Source organism: Carettochelys insculpta, chromosome 12 (assembly GCF_033958435.1).
Source record: "Carettochelys insculpta isolate YL-2023 chromosome 12, ASM3395843v1, whole genome shotgun sequence".
NCBI lineage: Eukaryota > Metazoa > Chordata > Testudines > Carettochelyidae > Carettochelys > Carettochelys insculpta.
The window spans coordinates 37,126,784-37,147,020 of NC_134148.1; the positions used below are offsets into that span (position 1 = coordinate 37,126,784).

The window sequence follows — 20,237 nt, forward strand, 5'->3', positions numbered from 1 at the left end:
GTTAAAAACTGCAGATACTGTCTATACTATAAGGTCCTAGAGAAGGATAATTAATGCACACAAAGGTAAGTTTTAACTGCAGGATAGCTTATTTTAGTAGTGAAGACAAATCCAGAGACTCAAAAGCTTGAGTTCAATGCCATGAACATCTATTTTGAAAGCTGGAAGTCCCAGTTCTTGTCAGAGTCAACACTTTTATCGTAGTTAATTTCCCAGATGCATACATTCAGATGCTTGAAACAAATCCTATACACAGGTTTCTCCCACTCTACAGTAAAGTTCAAATCAGTGCTCTTAATTTCCAATCACCACAAAAGGAGTGCTAGTTAAATTAAAGCATGATTCTTTTACCCGAATGGTACAGCCATCATAAAGACTGAAGATCTAATTTCTACACTACTAGAAGAATCTTCTCTTGTTACTAAATTATTTATGTGTAGACATATAGTGGTCTTAAAGGTGAGAGATTATCGATTTTATGTACAGATTACTCCAAATGAGAGAGCAGATGAGTACTGGCTGTTGCATTCAAATGAGTGCTCATTTCTACCTAAGCAAAGGTGCTGGAATGATTAGAATACCAAGGCAAAATTCTGGCACCAGCAAGAAGTTAAAATACTTTATCTTGTTGCTTTAGAGCTTCTGAGCCTGGGTGTCTTAACATTTACAATTTAAAACAAAAATTGCTTTGACAATGTCCTCATATCCCTTTAATGTCGGTTAGTTATCAAATATAAACAATTACCAAAACAGTAAAGTAAACACTTTATTCTTCCCCTTTGTCTTACAAAAGTAGTTATTATGGAGGGAAAAGGACACCAGTCAAGACCAGTATTTGGCTTGTCTATCTCCATACCAGCCACCTTTTAAAAAATACACAACACTTTATGTATGTACAGTTTCCTGATGTCATCTGGGGCAAAATATCTAGGTAACAGAGAAAAGATTTCTGAATAAAATATCCTGAAATAAGGCAACCATCTTAACTACATACCAACCAACTAAACCAGTATAGGTACTCTGAACGTCAAGTTCAGGAGTTTTATTTCTCATTTCAATACTTTGTTATTTTGTACTAACAAGTACTGAATAAACTAGAGGTTCTCAATCTTCATTGCACTCTGACCTCCTAACAAGTCACTACACCACCCCAGAAACAGGAACTGAAAACTGGGCCTACGTTCCTGAGTCCTGTGCCCCTGTGGTGTGGGGCAAAGCTGAAAAATCAAGGGCTCGAGTTCCCAGTGGCAGACCTGTAACTGAAGCTCTCTGGCTCTGGGGAGAAGGGTTGGGCTTTGGCCATCAAATTTAATTCCAGCCTTAGAGACCTCGTTAGAGCAGAGTCACAACACACTTTGGGGTCCTTACCCACAGTTGGCGAACCACTGGAAAAACCCAAATGTGACATCTTTGAAGATCACCTATTTCAAAAATAACTGACTATCTTAAAAGATGCAAGAGGCAACCTCACACACTAGGTGCAACTGGAAGCTTTTTTGAATCTCGCCAGCTCAACAGCCAGAGGAACAACAAGTTTCTAATCAAGACAAACCCTTCTGAAGATCTTTCCAATACAAAATTTGCATTTCCCTGCCAAAGGCACTCACTAATTAACACGTCCCATTCCCGCTGCCATGCCACCCCAGCTGTAAACATGACCAAAACCTTAACACAGCCATGGCTTCAAATGATTGCTTCACGTAAACACTTTGAAATTGCCTCCCATGTACTGAATCACCTTCAAAAAGCATTACTTAGCCACATTAGTACTTCTATAATAAGGACTCCTACCCGGAGTTTAGTAAACCAGTTTAACAGCAGAAAGTATCTCCATGAAGGTTATGATAGCCTCTCCAATCCAACATCTCTACTCAGAATGAACTTCTTTGTTAGAGCAGTCAAGTGACATTATAGCATCCTTGAGCTGAATCAGAATATTCAGTGCCCAAGTACAACGTGCCCTGTGCTAATTTTCCACAATCTTCAAGCTACTTGCAAAACAGGATGGATTTATGTTACAGAAAAATTTCACAGAATACTTTCTTGATCCTTCAAACATTAGAGCTTGAATTCTTCTGGAAGTCCCTATCCCACACATTTAAGCAATTTCAGTATTTTCCTTTACACCAAGAAAACATCTCATGCTCTACGTATTTTAATAAATTGTACCACCAAATCCTGGTTCCCAGGTTTTTAACTGAGCTTTAGTCAATACTACTGTTTGTTCATGTTTGAAAAATGTTTTTATTTACTATGGATAAAAAGAATTATCTAAATGAAACAAACAAAGAGTGAAATTGCTTTTGATTAATGTTTAACCAAAGACAAACAGACCCATCCCTGCAAAAAAATGGGAAAGAAACAGAAAGCCCTTTTCACAGGAATTCTTCAGTGTTAGCTTTGCCTAGTTCTAGATAACGATAATGGGTCTTTCCTTTCCTGCTATTATGACAATACAGTACTGTTGACAGAGCACTTAACTATAGCCAGAGTTAATTTCCTCTGGGAACCACTATTTTAAAACACGATTATTTACTTTAAAATAAAGATTCCACCGTGGAAGAAAAGGAACAAGCATTTTAAATCTTAACAGCCCAGAAAAAATTAGAAGCATCAATAAAAGACTTACCTTTCCCCTATTAAGATAGGTACCTCTATAATATCAGTATGAAGGGGAAGCAAATATCTTTTACATCCATGGCATCCAATATGTTCCCCGATTGCCACATGTGGTGAATGGAGAAGCATACTGTGGTAAATGCAGCTCGGTGGGCTGGTGTGGCAGCTCAGGGGCTACAGTGGCAGCAGCTTGGGAGCTGCACCATGAGGCTCTCAGGACTATGCAGCTCTGGTGGTGCAGTTTGGGGCTGGGTGGCTCCAGCAGCGTGGCTTGTGGGGCTGCGTGGCTCTGGAAGCAGCTCGGGTGAGTCACAAGGGATAGGGCTCCTGGCTGGCAGGGGGGTGGCGCCCATCGGGTGCCTTAGTTTTGGACACCGTTTTAAATATTGTTGATTCCCCTTTACTGACAATCGCTCTCTTCCGGTAAGTTGTTACAACATTACAAATAGTTGCATGTGGATGCTACATTTACAGTTCATACAAAAGAAACAACCGAAAGAAAAGCACAACTCAATTTCATGTTGGTAAAAGATGTCACGTCATCTACCATGAGATACAAGTTGGGGAGACTCTAGACACCCAAAGCAAACAGTTAACATTAGACATTGATGAAGCACAACAAAAAAATCTAAGACATGAAAAACCAGAATGCTACTATAGGTTGAACTTCACTCATCCAGCACCCTCAGGACCTGACCACTGCTGGACGAGAATTTGCCAGACAACAAGTGGTCAATATTTTCTAGCACATTACCAACATTTCTACTACTTACTGGGCTCTTAGAAGACGCTTAAGGGCAAATTACAGCTAAGTAACAGCACAGAACACTGAGAGCCAGGACTGATGGCTGGAAGGAAACCTCACCAAAACCATGATATGTAGTCATCCAGCTAACTACAACCATGCCGCAACAGGGAGTCTGCTGGATGAGAGAGTTCCACATTAGAGTGGTTCATCCCTTACTTCTCCATATCTAATATGCATGCTCCCTTTTAACGGTAGTTCTGAATAAAATCTCAATTGCAGTTTTGCTGGGCAGACATTTTGTGCATCGCCCAGCTGCTACCCTGATGGGCTGATAACAGGTCACCACAGGGCACAGGAAGTGCAAATGTGAACCAATATTAAAGATAGTGTGAAGAATCTAGGATCACTACATACGTGAAGAGGTGTTTAAGACACTAATGGGCAAACCAACTGCTTTACTACCTCAAAAGCTGAGCTCTGTATAATGCTTGATGTGAGACACAAACAAGGGAGGGACGGGAAGGGGGGCAAGGCAGGGAGGAAGGGAAGAGCCTTTCAACCTTTTCTAAGAGAGAAAGGAGAAATTTAATTTGCGTGACCCTACAAGAGGAGAACTGAGCTTCTGCAAAATTTCTCACACGCTCTCCGCCAAGCGCAAATGTGGAGTAATTTTTATGACAATTAAAACCCCCCTCAATAACAAAGGTATGTAAAGGAAGGATCAAAACAATTTTTCATTACCTCTCTGTTAACATATTGCTGTCAAGAAGGCTGTGATTTAAAAAAAAGTCAGACTATTTTAAATCATTATTGTCCTGAAAGGCACACAAACAGGCCCTAAAAACAAGGATCGTTGTCTCCTGTTGCCAGAAGAAATAGCATTTCCTGAGGCCTGTTTCTGCCCTCAACTGACTGTTTTGATTCTGGCTCTAGAAAAATAACTCTTTATCCCATAAGGCGGGGGGGGGGAGCACCCCACAAACATTCTGTTTAAACTTGTATGACATCATCCTTTCATAACTGCAACTAAAGTTCACTGTCCTTCAGGTAAAGCAAGCACCTCTAACTGTCCAAGTTCAGCTCAATAAAGGAAGATTGTTGCACAAAGTTCATTTTTGTATATATTCCTCTTACTCCCTCTTCAAGTCCTACAACTGGAATTTCAGCCAACCAAGCCCTATTTGCTTCCCAAGGCTTCTCTTTATCTACACAATAGATTCTTCCCTTTCCCCTCCCTACACCCACAGTAAAATTAATGGGGAAGGTTTCCTCTGATTACAGAGTGAAGGAAAATGTTTAAAGACAGAAGGCAAAAAGACCTCTATGTGCACCACAGAATTCAGAGCCTCTTTTGTACACAAGAATTTCTGCTTGGTTTCCCAAGCTGCTTTGCCCTTCCTATGCAAGAGAAGAGATCAGCAGGAAGGTATGTGCTCTGGCATGCATGGCATTTCCTAAGAAGGTCATTTTAGGCACTACACTGGGGCACTTCCTATTTAAGAAGTCTGACCTACTCCTCTGGATATTAAGGGGGGAGGGGGAAAGGGGAGACCAAGGCCCTCTTATTCAGGCACTAAATGGCCTAAAAGTGAGAGCACACACCTTGTGAAAAAGGGCATTTTCAGGCACACACTCTTCTGAGCACCAAATCAGCTCAAATTAATAAAGCCAAAGGATGTGTGTTTTCCTGTGTGGAAAATTATATTTCCACTTCTGAGACAGGAGAGTAGTTTTAGTGTTATTTACATGCATAGCTCATCCTTCCCTTTCAAGGAACAAAAATTCTACAGCAATAACCATGAACTACTAGTCCAATGTTAGAAGCTGGACATTTGGCCTCTATACCATTCCACTCACTTGTGAAACAGCCCAACCCACCAACTATTTGCTAAACAAAATGAAAATGCTGCTTTACAAAAAAATAAATAAATTTCAAGAATTCTCTCTTGAGCTGCCAAATCTCAATCTATCCCTCGCATGACTCCATCATTGCAAGCAGTGTAACATCTGTTGGCTGAGGGATGAACAAGAACAGGAATTCCATGATATTTTGTTTCTCTGAAACAACTGCAAACACAGCTAAAACAAACTCACATCTGCACTGTCCTCAGCACATGCCTGGTTTATAACCTTTCAATACAGGGTCCGGAATTGGTCCCTTTGGTAAGTCTACGGCAACTAGATGGAAACTACTTTTTGTTTCACAGTAAAATCAGAAATCCATGCTTGCTAATCAAGTCTTACCTTTACCTTTATGGTAAAGGTTTGTGCTTTTGAAATCACTATTCCTATTAAAACTGCCCTAGTTCGTATAAGGAACTGGAAAAAAATAAGAACAGACATACTGGATCAAACCAATGGCTCATGTAGCCCAGAATCCTGTCATCTGACAGTGGCTCCTGTGGGAGTGACCAGAACAGGGCAATTTATGGAGCACTTCCTTAAATTTATGTTAACCTGTGGTCTATTAATTTCATTGGGCACCACTGTTACTTGGATTATGAGAAGGGGTAAGTAACACATCTTTATTCACTTTCTCCACACCAGTCATGATTTGGTAGACCTTTCTCATATCCCAGCCCCTCTTTCTCACATTGAACTGTCCCAGTCTTGTAACGGAGGCTATACTATTAACCTTCACCTTTTTTGTTGCCCTCCTGTGTAACTTTTCCAATCCTAAATATTTTGTTTTTAATAGTAGGGCATCCACAACTGCCTACAGTATTCAAGATGTTTGGAGTACTGTGGATTTATATAGTGGCATTAAGATATTTTCTGTCTTATTAGCTCTCTTTTTCCTAAAGGACCACTTAGCTTTTTTGACTGCTTCTGCATACTGAGCAGATGTTTTCAAAGAACTACCCAGAACGACTCCAAGATCTCTTTCTTGAGTGGAAACAGCTTATTTACATCACAGCATTTTGTATGTACGGTTGGGATTACGTTTGCCAATGTATGTTACTTTGCATTTATCAACTCTGAATTTCATTTGCTGTTTTCTTGCCCGGTCACCCAGTTTGAGAGATTCCTTTTTAACTCTTCAGTCTGCTTTGACTTTTGTATCATCTGCGAACTGTCACGTCACTGTTCACCCATTTTCCAGATCATTTATGAATGTGTTGAACAGCACTCCTCCTCAGTACAAATCCTTCAAGATCCTGCAATTTACCTCTCTCCACTGAGAAATGCACCATTTATTCCTACAACACTTATTTCCTATCTTTTAACCAGGAACCAATCCATGAGAGGACCCTTTCATTTACCCCATGACTCCTTACTTCGCTTAAGAGCCTCTGGTGGGATATCTTGTCAAAGGCCTTCTGAAAGGGCATTTACACTACATCCATTGGTCCCTTTATCCATATACTCGCTGACCCATTTAAAGAAGTAGATGAGATTGGTGAGGCATGATGTCCCCTTTAAAGGTATGTTGAGTCTTCCCCAATATATTCCTATCTATGTCCGATAATTCTTCACTGTAATTCAAACAAAATTTCCCTGGCTGAAGTTATGCTTGGTGCCCAGCAACTGCCAGGATTCTCTCTGCAACCTTTATTAAAATAAAAAAAGAAAATAGGTGTTCTATTAGCTATCCTCCAGTCATCTGGTACAGAGGCTAATTTAAGCCATTAGGGTACATACCACATTTGTTAGTTCTGCAATTTCATATCAGAGTTCGTTCAGAACCCTTGCGTGAATCCCATCTGTTCCCCGTGACTTAATTTATCAATTGGTTCCAAATCCTCCTCTGACATTTCAGTCTGGAACAGTTCCCCAGTTTTGTCATCTCAGAAGTTCAGGTGTAGGAATCTGACTTATCTTCTGCAGGGAAGACTGGCACAAAGAACGTATTCAGGTTTTCTTCAACACTCCTGTATTCCTCGGCTGCTTCTTTATCACCTCAACCACCTACCAGACAAGTCAGTCTCCCTGTGTCTCACTTAAAGCTATCAGAAGATTGCGGTCACCTTGTATGCAATTACAGCCAGCAAGATTTAGGTAACCAAGTTAGAGCTAAGTAAATATATTCATGTGTATGTGATTCCTTCATCTCAGAAAAGCGCTAGAGCTTTACTAATTGTGTTTGTAGAGACTTTGCTTCCCCACTAGGCATGCTAAATCAAACTCTGGAAAAATTGACCACCAGCACATCAATCTTCCCGTAAGTGCAGACAAACCCAAAATGCCATACGATCTTCAGGAATTCTGGCCAATCAGAACAAGGAGGAGGACCATACCTGGGAGAGGAGGGAAGAAAATCTGCTCTGGAGAGCATTTCTCTGCTGCTGTTCCCCTAGCTGAGGAAGGGAGCGACAGCAGCAAAACATGAAGGTTAAGTGCCCCTCTCCATCACCCAGACCCCCTCACCTTACCTCCCACAGAAATCCCCCAGTCCCAGCCCACTACTGCATCCCTCCCTCCCACCTGCTCCCTGGCCTGGGGGAAGCCCTGAACCTCAGTGCCTCCCTTCTCAACCTCCATGCTCATGGTGTTGGAGCATGAGAGGAGTGTCTCAGCCAGAGGCCGCATCAATGAGGGCCTTTAAAGTTTCCTTTTTTTGGCTTATTTATTTTGTGTGCCTCACCCCCACTCCCGATGGATTTTTCTGTGGGTCAGTGGCCCCCAACCTCAAAAAAGTTCCCCACCCCTGCTGTAAGTAGTCTAGGCCTCCATTATATGACTCACCTAAGGATACCACGATGCCCTCTGGGCACCCAATTTCAATACTGGATTCACGCTATTCTCAGATTAAACTATTCAAGTGATTCCATTATGCAGCACGTAAGATTCTAGCTTTGTATCTGGAGAGCAGTCAAACTTCAGTCTAGGATACCCAGTAGCAATCAGAGCTTCAATTATTATGAGAGAAAGGTCTTTTATGCTTTTCCTGGATAACAAATGCAATTCGTCTCCATAGGTAGTTGTAAGATTTAGATAGAAACAACGCCACCATCTTATCTTGTCATACAGCTTTAGGACAACAGCAAACCTAGTGCTGCCACCTCCTGCTCTCTCTAGCCAGTATTATCTCCAGCAACTTTTAGACACGAATTAGACACTCTCAGCTACAGAATTCTGCTAAAAAAGGTACAAGAACGAACATGTCAGGTTTAACTCAGGTGCATTCCCAGTGCAGGGATTAGTTTTTAAACATGCAGGAAAGGCGGTTGTGTTTAAAAGAACAGAAACCCCAAGTATCGGAGGGGTAGTCGTGTTAGTCTGAATCTGTAACAGCAACGAAGGGTCCTGTGGCACCTTATAGACTAACAGAAAAGTTTTGAGCATGAGCTTTCGTGAGCACAGACTCACTTCTTCAGATGCTGGTTTGCATCTGCACCAGCATCTGATGAAGTGAGTCTGTGCTCACGAAAGCTCATGCTCAAAACTTTTCTGTTAGTCTATAAGGTGCCACAGGACCCTTCGTTGCTGTTAGAAACCCCAAGGTAGTTTAAGCCTCACCTTAAAGAAGGCTGCTAATATTTCTCTCGTTCACACTCTCTCTCGAGTTTCTGTTTAAAGACAACTATTTTGCTTATAGTTAACTAAACGTACAGCCAGCTGAGCTGTCTTACAGTGCTTCCCAGGAATTCAGAGGCCATCTTCAGGCTTCCCCAGTTTGCTCCTTGGTAAAAGACAGACACCTAGGGCTCAAACGTGAGAGGCTCTGCCTACCCTAGGCACCTTACAACAGTATGACTGTGCTACCACAGAGAGCTCTCCTGACAAAACTAAAGCACCCCCAACGAGGAGCAGCAGCAGGCGCAGCAATAGACAAGTATGTCCCGCCAACAAAATATTGTTCATAACAGCACTTTTTGTCATTAAAATACTTGCCACTGGGGGGCAGTGGTCCATACCCAGAGCAACAATTGCCATGTAGACGTAGGTTTAGAGCTTCACCACATTAGAAAGGACCACATTACGGTTGGCAGATCTAAAATTAGCCTTACAAGCTTTGTTGACTTTTGTAGGTGTGAACAACCTGCAGTTGCCCCTACCACTTACATTAGTATAACCTGCATCACTGAGGAATATGAAGAACCCCACTTCCCAAGCCACATCTATTACATAGAGCTAAATGCTGGTGTGGACAGAGCTGGGTCAACCGGAGAGCGTCTCTCACCAGTGCTCACTGGGGGCAGGGGTGGATTCATTACATCAACATGAGAGTGCTCTCTCATTGGTTTCAAGCAGCTACATTGTGCTGCTGCAAGCTCTCTGGTGTAGCCATAGAGGGTATATTCAATCCCACTAAAATATGACCATTTGCTTTACTGCCTGTCTCTCAGTTACCTTACAGAGACTGGGCACCTGCTTTACTGCAGACCCCTCATTTTAAGAATGGAAGGGGATGATTTCCTGTATCAATACAATGAAAAATAAAAATTAAACAGGCTAAAGTGAAATTCTGGAATGGTGAATTGATCGTCTTTTACAGATCAAAACCGTGGAACACTTCCCGAAAAACCCAATCTGTTTGCTTATAAATGAGACTGACAAGACCTTTCCCCATCTGTTTTCTGCACTGTTTCAAATATATGCAACTTTTTGTGTAAGCAAAATGTGCAGACATGTAGCTTACCTATAGATCTGAAAATACGTAATAAAAAATAGGTGATGTTTTACAGCAGGGGAACTAAAGCATGAGAAGGCGAAGTGACTTGCATGAGGTGCCACAGAAAGTCACTGGCAGTCAAGAGCATAATCCAATTCTCCTACTCTCAAGCCTGTTCCCTGAGACAGAGGTGCACCCTGCCTTTCCCCCACTCTCCAAAAAAGGCTCTAAGCCTGCTAATGGCACCATCTTGATGTAAAAGAACATGACGCATTCTGCCAGCCAAGTTGTATGGTAGCTTGAGTTCACCAGATTCTATTCCTATTTTAATAGTTATTTCAGGACCAGCAGAAAACCAGGAAATACCAGCTCGCATCACAATATGCATACAAGCCCACAATTTACTGTCACCTGATGACAGTGGAACATAAGAAGTTTAATGACTTAAGACAAAAACAAACACCAGTAATCGACTGGGAAATGAAGAAAACCACCCCTGTCCGAAGTGGGTCAGAATTTAGACAGGTCAATCAAGATTCAATCCCTAACGCTCAAGGTTGAATGACATAGCCATGGCAGGATTCTAAGCTTTATGCTTCATCCAAAACCAGAGTGAATCAGGGGATACAGGAGGTTTTTTTGGGAAGGAGGGTTCGGGGGTGTTTACAGGAAGCGAGGTTTTTGTCAAAGCTGCTGGAAGACTCTCTGTGTTGGAAGAATGAGTGTAAGAAAAAATTATACCATGGTGCAATACTTAGAAGTGGACGGATTTGTGTTAAAACTTCACAAAAACATAATTCCCTGATTATATTTTGTGATCAAGCACTGATTTTAGACAAATTCACATACCTCCTCTCAAAACCTCACCACTAATAACCACTTTAATGGATGTGTGTTATCATATAATCCTTAATATCTTGGAAAGTAGTGATGCATCTCATAGACAAAATGAAAAGCACCAATCTCTAATAAGGTGTTGATTCATGGGGATGCTAACAAAGGATATGTCTGCACACTGACAAGGGGCTGAGCCAGGGTAGACAGACTTCTCATTTTTTGTAGGATCTGAGTTTCTCTGTTAGATCACCTCCTCAGGAGAACTATACTAAATCTTGCTTTTAAAGCACCCTCCTTGCATACCTCCACGAAAAGCAACGCTGAGGACAGACAAAACCCTCCTAAACCACATGTATCCTGCTCTCTGACTTCTAGCCTTTGGTTATAATTTTAAGTGGTCTGCTTCAGTAACTATGATTCCACACTTAGGTTCATTTAAGGACCCTAACTGTTTGTTTTGGCTGCAACTAGCAACCATGTTTATGAAAAACAGGTTACACTTCTGGCACCAAATTGTTTTTCAAAAACCTCAGCCTTTGAAACAGTGCCTTTTTAAAATGTTTTTCCACCTTGAGGTTCCGCATCTTCTCTTCAGAGGGGCAATTCATTGCTGCTTCTTACTCTACAACCATTGCAGGTCTTCGTGTTCCTATCAACAACCTATTTTTCACAGCAGTTTATAATGTGACCTAGAAGATTGTGTAGGCTGACAATTGTCATACAGAAGATCTCAGCAAGTGAATGGGTTTGTAAAAGAAATATTTGTTTTTATATAAATTCAAGACGACCTGCTTATCTATTTATGTGTTCCAAACCTGCAAGTGGTGAAGTTAAAAAAAGAACAGTTTGCTCTTACAACTCACTATTGACTTTATGCGTCTTTTTTCACTCGGATAATAATCCCCAGTGTTTCTCACAGAGCCCCCATCCACCGCCCCAACAACTATCTACATATCTCACGATGGCTGGTATACTTCTTGCTGAACACCGCGTCCAGTCAAAACCAGCCTTCAATGGCTGGTGGGACGGCAGACGACAACTCTCTTCACAAGTATTGAGCACAGTGCCTGGATAGCAGCATGTGCAGTTCTCAATGGATTTCGAAACAAGAGACCCTGTCCAAGAATAAGCATTGGGCCTTTATTTACAACAGTGCAAATTTTGTGTACAGCTAATTCAAAACCTGAGCTGTCTGCTTCTGGTATTGAGATAGGAGGACAAAAACCTTAACATTTACTGATTCACCTGAAAGTTCCCTGCATCCTCAATAGTTCTCAGCACAAAGTTGTTGTTTTTTTTAACTGGATAGTATTCACCATCTTTTACAGAGAGAGTTAGAGACTGGAACTTGTTTCAGGAGCGGATGAAGAAACCATATTGTGAAGACACATTCAAGGAAGGCCAACCTCCAATTTTGCAGTGTTGACCTCAGCACCAGGGAACTCTTAGCCCATCACAAGACTTACTGGTGGCAGCACTAACATCTTCAACTGACAAATTCTGACAGCTTGCAGTCAATGAGGGATGAAACTAAAGGAGCAGGTGTCTGTCTATAAGGATATTCAACAGTGGCATTTGCAGGCAGAGTTGCAGATCAACAGTCTTCAGTCTTGTCTTCTATGTCAGACTGCTGTGTGCGTGAATTTTAGCTAGTCACTATAATGGGCGTCTGTGAGCAACACATTGCTCAATGACTATAACTGTGGATTGAATTCTGCTGCTGAAACTCTGCAGAAACAGTTCTCACGTTCATTATATTGTTTCACAGAGAATCTCACAGGATCACCTATCGTAAAATTAAAATGATGCATTTGAGGATAAAAACCGTCTGCGAATAATTTGTAAGCATGATAAATGGAATTTACTATGTATTGTGTACCTTGGAAGATTTGCCAAGGTAGTTAAAGCACTGCTAACACAGTTTAGTCTTGATTCCAATTTAACCAGGCTGTGCAAATTACTAGATTCAAATTATAGCTATACAGCTATCCAGATACTCACACATGGCAGCAAACTTGAGAATACTTCATGAAACAAGGAAGGAATTTATTAATTTTGTCGGTAAGTCACACTTTTCGGACAATGTTACCAACTCACGTATCCCCCTTTTAAGGAAGAATCTTCCTAGCTTCAAGTCTTCAGAAAACTGGTACACAGAGAGGTAAGTGCTTGATCTACTAAGAAAAAGAAACTACTACTCTAAGCAAAATCCAGGACACAATTCTACCACTCTAAGAAATTTTATTTTTTAAAAAATGAAACATGTTTTCATTATATGATTAAGTATTACAAACAATTATGAAAGAGAGTGTTGACTTCAGAATGTTAGTAATTTGAAGCGGTGGGGGGGGGGGGGGGGAAACCAGGTTCTTCATGATAATCCCAAATAACAGATGCTTACAATTTGCTGATTTTAACTGTAATGCTATTGAGATATCCTCTATATTGACAGGCCTTGGTAACTTCCTTTTGCCTTTTTTCTCTCTTTTCTTTTTTAAAGTATAATTCACTATAAGATTTAAATCAAGCAGCAGCATTCAGTTTCACCAAGTATTTATGTGTTTACAATAGGGCAGTTGTCATCTCTGGTCCATTGGAAATGGTTTGGACTCTGGCATATTCACACTCAGGAAGATATTTCTACCAGGGAGCTCAGGCCAATAAAGCTGCCCTCTTAAGGTCATAAATGGTACATGTTAAGAGGCAAAAGCCATAGAATGCTCCAAAACACTATGGAGTCCTCAAGAGCTAGCATCTCTTGGGGTCAAATAATAGTTTTTAGATTCTACATAGCAAAACAAGTGCTAAATAAAAAAAATTTTTTAAATGAAGTAATCACACAATCACTCACAGAGCAAACACCCTTCAGTAGCTTGCAAAATATGCACTTAAAATAAACTCCCTGTTAACCATCTGTTTTGAAGAATACAGTTTTAAGTATCTATTTGCATAACACCTGGAGAACAGAAAGAGAAAGTTCTTTTCTGGAAATAGCAGCTCTTGCCAAAGTAAAGCAAAACAGTCACGCTGTCAAATATAGTACTGTGTGCCACTGCACAACATGGGACTATACCTGGGAACCTTCCAACAGGTGGCAAACACGGGACCGAACTGTGGACAATAGGATCAGCATATGTACTGTTTATACACTACTCACTGTTTCCAAGTGCGAGCTGAAGCAAACAGAATTTAACCAGAGACCATGGGGCCCTTCCAGAGAACAGTTATGCCCTAAGGTAAGTCAGCGTTTAGGACACAGAAAACAATTTGAGCAATCTTATTGCACTCGGCCAATTCATCAAGTCAGCTGTATCACTCGTCTGTGGAAATGTCTGCAAGAAGTGTCACTGCAGCTATATGTCAAAGAGAGAGAGAGTACTAAAACCACAGCACAGAAAATGGGGACAGCCAAAACACACTGCAAGCCATTTGGGCTTCTCTGTCCCAGAGCAATTAGTGAGGACTATCCAGAAACAAAGTCCAGCTTCAGAATACAGCTTCGACTGAGTTCCTAGCAGTTACAACAAGAGCCTATGCAACATGTTAAAAAGGGACTGATAAAAATGTACAAGGTGGCTCAAACTTCTGTTACACTGCAGGCCAACATTTCCCAACTTGAGTGCCTAAATATTGGCATGTAGGCACCCAAATAAAAAGGGTCCAATTTTTTAAGTGAGCTAAATCCCACCACTTCACCACACTCATTGTCCTTAAACTTCTTAGTGATCATTTCCCCGTTAATTCTAAGTCAGTGGTTCCCAACCTGGGGGTTCCAAGAAAAAATAAAATAAAAATTATCATAGAAAATAAGCTGCAAATAAATTGCAGAGTTAAAAATCAATTATTTTTAAATTAAATATGTTCCAATAATTTTATTCATTGCTGTCCAAAAAGCTATGTTGTGATTTACTTTTTCATTTAATGAAGTGTACGTGGCAGCTAAAATTGGCTTTGGTAAGGATCCATGAATGTTTTTTGGGGGGCAGGGTGATTGTAGGTCCACAGATGGCTTTTGGGGGTGGTGCTTGGGAGTCTGCACTAGTTAAAAGGTTGGGAACCACTATGTTAATTGTAACGGAAGAGGTGGTGCAAATTCTTAAGATATTCCTTTTGCCAGATCAGTCTCTACTGAGCAATTTCAACAACATATGTTGGTGCTCATTTTACCACAGGACAATCTATAGTCAAAGGAGTAACTATAAAAATTACACAAGGCCATGTAACAAATTGGCATTAGGAAAATCAGCATTAGTAACAGTTCAGAAGTGCTGATGCAGGAACTAAAATAATCCCAGACCTACGGTCTTAATGTAGATTGTCAGCGTTCTTGTCATATTCTCTGATTCATAGTGTTCACGCAAACAACAAAGCAACATAAAACTGTTTTAATAAGCCTTAACGGGTTTGCATCACAGACCTGTATTAAGGTTTTGGCAGTTTTTCTTTACAGACAAACCACTTGCTATAGAAGTTTACTGTTTGGCATTTTGCCAATACCACCATGGCGTAAATGGATTTGCCAATGTGAAATACAATAGAAAAGTCATGATGCACACTACCAAGTTACCCTAATCAGGAAACACAAAATGTGAATTTTAGTAGATTACTTCTCATAAATCCTAGCAAGTACTCTTCACCATTTATCACCACATTCACATTTCCCTATGTTAAGGAAATATACTCAAGACCCCACACAACCTTCGGGTAATACCAGACAGAAAGCTGTGCTAGTCTATATACTATCAAAACAAAAAGGCAGTCCAGTAGCACTTTAAAAATTAACAAAATAATTTATTAGGTGATGAGTTTTCATGGGACAGACCCACTCCTTCAGATCATAGTCATACCAGCACAGGCTCAAGATTTAAGTCACAGAGAACCAAAAATAGTAATCAAGGTTGACAAATCAGAAAAATATTACCAAAGGTGAGCAAATCAGAGAGTAGAGGGGCAGAAGCGGCATGGGGCAGGGAGGGGTGTCAAGAATTAGATTACACCATGTATGCAAAAGAGCCCCTAAAATGACCTAGAAAATTCACATCCTGGTTCAAACCGTGTGTTAAATGAGTCGAATTTGAATATAAAAGAGTTCAGCAGCCTCTCTTTCCAATCTGTTGTGAAAATTCCTCTTCAGTAAGACGCAAACCTTCAAGTCATTAACGGAATGGCACACTCCATTAAAGTGCTGACTGACTGGTCTGTGAATCAGGAGAGTTTTTATGTCTGTTTTATGCCCATTAATTCTTTGTCTCAGAGACTTTGAAGTCTGTCCAACATACAAAGCATCTGGGCATTGTTGGCACCTGACGGCATATATGATGTTAGCTGAAGAACAGGAGACTGCCTGTGATTCTGTGAATAACCTGGTTAGGTCCAGTGATGGTATCTCCAGAATAGATATGTGGATAAAGCTGGCAATGGGCTTTGTTGCAAGGGAGAGTTCCAGGATTGGTGTTCCTGTGGTATAGACTGTGATTGTGGGTGAGAATCCTCATAAGGTTGGGAGGTTGTCTGTAGGAGAAAACAGGACTGTCACCTAGGGCCTTCTGGAGTGTGGCATCCTGATTAAGGATAGGTTGTAGGTCTTTAATAATGTGTTGCAGTGGTTTGAGTTGGGGGGCTGTACGTAATGACCAGTGGTGTTCTATTCTTGGCTTTTTTGGACCTATCTTGGAGTAGCTGGTCTCTGGGTATTCATCTGGACCTGTCCATTTGTTTTTGTATTTTTCCTGGTGAGTAATCCAGGTTTATGAATATTTGGTAAAGATCTTGTAGTTTTCGGTCTCTGTCAGTAGGATCACAGCAAATGAGATTGTACCTAAGGGGCTGACTGTAAACAATGGATCTAGTTACTTGTACAAGATGGAAGCTAGAAGCGTGTCAGTAAGTATAGCCATCAGTGGGTTTCCGGTAGAGTGAGGTACCAATCAGGTCATCCTTGATTTGTACTATAGTGTCCAGGAAATGTCTCTCTCGCGTGGAGTAGTCAAGGCATAAAGTTGATGGTGGGGTACAGATTGTTAAAGTCTCCATGGAATTCTTTTAGAGTCTCTATACCATGGGTCCAAATCATAAAGATGTCATCTATGTATCGTAAGTAGAGGAGGGTAATAGGGGACGAGAGCTGAGGAATCATTGTTCCAGGTCCGCCATAAATATATTAGCATATTGTGGGGCCATGTGGGTGCCCATAGCAGTTCCACTATCTGGAGGTATAAACTGTCCCCAGATCAGACAATTTGAGAACAAAGTGGGTGAGAACAAAACTACAGAGGTCAGACACCCGACCGGCTGTGGTGACATCAGGGATGGTAGTCCTGATTGCTTGTAATCCGTCTTCATGTGGAGCATGAGCTTTCGTGAGTTAACTCACTTCTTCAGATGCTTTTCCGATGTTTTGTAATTTCCTCAGGAAATCAGTGGCATCTCGGAGATAGCTGGGAGTGTTGGTGGCATAGGGTTTGAGGAGGGAGTCCACATAAGTGGATAGTCCGGTGGTAAGGGTGCCAATTCCCAAAATAATAGGGTGGGGTTTCCAGGTTTGTGGATTTTGGGAAGTAAATACAATAATCCAGGCTGGGGCTTAGATGGTGTGTCTGAGTTAATAAGGTTCCAAGTAGCAGCAGGGAGTTCCTTAAGTAGTAGTTTTAATTTCTTTTGGAATTCCAAAGTGAGATCAGTAGAGAGAGGTCTGTAAAATTTGGTGTTGGAGAGTTGTCTGACTGCCTCCTGTTCATAGTGGGACTTACTCATAATGACCTTCAGGTAACTGACAATGTATCACATCAGTTTGGTAGCTTTGTGCCTGTCAGGAAAACAGGCTAATACTCAAGTGTTAACAGTGCTTTTTATTATTAAACTCTTGTTGGTCACAAAATCATTTTTCTTCCAATATCGGAGGGGTAGCCGTGTTCATCTGTGTTTGCAAAAACAACAAGAAGTCCTGTGGTACCTTAGAGAGTAACAGATATTTTGGAGCACAAGATGTACATTGCATCTGACAAAGTGGGTCTTTGCCCACAAAAGCTTATACTCCAAAATATGTTAGTCCCTAAAATGCCACAGGACTTGATTGTTTTTTTCTTCCAATATGCACTAGAAGCCAAGTGAAGGCTCAATAAGTAATACCCGTATGTGACTTCAGCACTCTTTGTTTTTACTTTAAACACCTCTCAAAACAATCTTTGCTATAATTAAGTGGGAAGATACACAGTACAGTCAAAAGTGACCTTGCGTACCCTTAAACTAATCTAGTCTTGAGGTTTGCAGAACACCTCGAAAAATTAATTTTCAACTCAAAACATAAGATGTCTAGTTTTCAGCTCTTCCCCTAAAAATCTGTAACTTGTGCGGGTTCTGGGCCATTGGGGCAGGAAGGCTGGGAATCTCAGTGGGGGGATGCAGAAGTAGGGTTGGGACACGGGTGGGAGAGTGGTGCAGGCGCGGGGTTAGAGTTTGGCGGGAGGGACTGCAGGAGTGGAGGGAGAGAGAGATGCAGGAGCAAGCTGGCAGTGCAGGCTGTGGGCAATGGGGGTGGGGGGGCGGGAGGGTGTAGGAGAGATTCTTACCTGTGCAGCACACCTGGAATGCACAATGCCCTGGAACAACACACTGCCACTCCCAGGCACCACCTTCTGCTTCTCTAACTGACTGCAACTGCAGCCGATCAGACTGGCAGGGAAAAGCCTCTCTCGGCAGCCCTGTGCCGACTTTTCACCAGCTGGAGACAAGGACAGCAGCGCAGAGAACCTGGACTCACTTCTGGCCCCCCATCAAGCAGAGCCCATGGGCCAGATCTCACCCCACCAAAAGCTGGGGAAGGGAGCCACAAACCTTGGGGGCCAGATCGAGGCAAGCCATGGTCCAAACCCGTAGTCTGCAGGTTTCCCCACCCTGCTTTAAAGCTAATGACTGAGTTCTGGTGGATCTCTCCTTTTCACTTCCCATCACCTCATACACTGTGCAATCATTTAACTTTTATTCTCATTTTGAACAAACACATTTTGAAATCTGTGTTTCTTATTACACCCCCACACACCCCCACACACCGAGCACGTAACACCTACAACTCTCTCTCAAGCTGCAGCATTGCATGTTTTCTCTCTTTGGATGTTTTAAACATTAACACACCCTGTCAGCTGAAAAATAAGGCATTACTTTTGCCTTTGGCACAGTAGCTGACACACAATCAAGAGGTAGTAAAGAGTTTACAATAACATGCACTTTCTCAAACATTTGTATATAAAATTGTCAATGATAAATTTTAAAAACTATCAATTTACTACTCAAATATTAAGTTTTCCAAGAGCACAGTTCATGGTTAAGAATTGTGTTTTCCCCTGTATTGTTTGCTGCTACGTGTTTAGGGAGCTCCATGGATTTCCAAATACCTGGCTGCAAAAACATTGTGCAGGGTGCCTCCTGATTTATAGCTCCAGTGTGGCTTCTTCATACAGTTAGCTTTAGATGTTCCAAATGTTTTAAAAACCGTGAGTCCTTCAGAAATGAATTATAGTTGCTCTATCTTTCACTGAGCCTCACATAAAGAACTTTTTAACTTTCAAGAAAATAATTACAGAACTTTAAATCATTTTTATATTGCATTATGGAAACAAAAACCTTTGAGACACAACATGGATGACTCCTATAGCTACCAACTGAATATTTGTTTGTTTGCAGCAAGCCAAATTCATGCTCCAACTGCTACATGTCAACAGTGCCATGGCCTTTCAGCCTGTGACTTTGGGTTGGTTTTTAATTTTTTTTCTTTTTCCATTTTAAGTAAACTAACAATTTCTATACAACCTTTGAACAAATAAAAAATTGACAGTTTTCTCTTCAGGAATTTCAGAATGTAAAACTCATTACATTAAATTGAAAATAACCAAGCCTATTTTGTACTGAACTTTTTGTCTGGTTGTCAACCACTAAAATGTGATCTCTCTGCTCTTTGTGACAAAGTCCACTGAAGCCAATCTAACACTTTCAGTCGTCTGGATTGAAGCATTTTCTCCCTCTCTCTCAAAAGGTGGTATGGTCTAAAACTCAGAGCGCTAGAAATTTCTTCTTCCTCTCAGACACCCAATTGAGGACAAAGGAGATTAAACAGTTTAAATTAATCAGTCAAAATCCTTGAAACTGGGCTAAAACTACAAGGAATCATCTTTCCTTGAATATAGTCAGATGCTTCACTGTGACAGAGGCAATTCTGTGGACCACCCTGTGTCCTCAACTATACCAATAAATTAACTTACTTTCTGTATGAGAATGCATTTTCCCCACTTATTGATCAGATTTATCTTTCTGATTCTTAATCTGGATATCGGGTGGGGGGGGGGCCTCCACAAACTCTTCTTCAGTGAAGGACAATTTGTGTTTTTTTCTAACTCCTGAAGACAGAAAGCAAATGAGCTATGCCCTCAAGCCATTGTTGTAGAGGGCCTTTACTCCTGAGAGCTTTTCCTTTATCTCCTAGTA

At 41.2% G+C, this 20,237-nt stretch overlaps 1 protein-coding gene across 1 annotated transcript in view; it reads right to left on the reverse strand.

Annotated features, from left to right (window-relative positions):
* The window catches only part of IGF1R (insulin like growth factor 1 receptor), a 274,707-nt gene that overhangs the window by 114,467 nt on the left and 140,003 nt on the right, over positions 1–20,237 (reverse strand). The gene's annotated exons all lie outside the window — the stretch shown is intronic.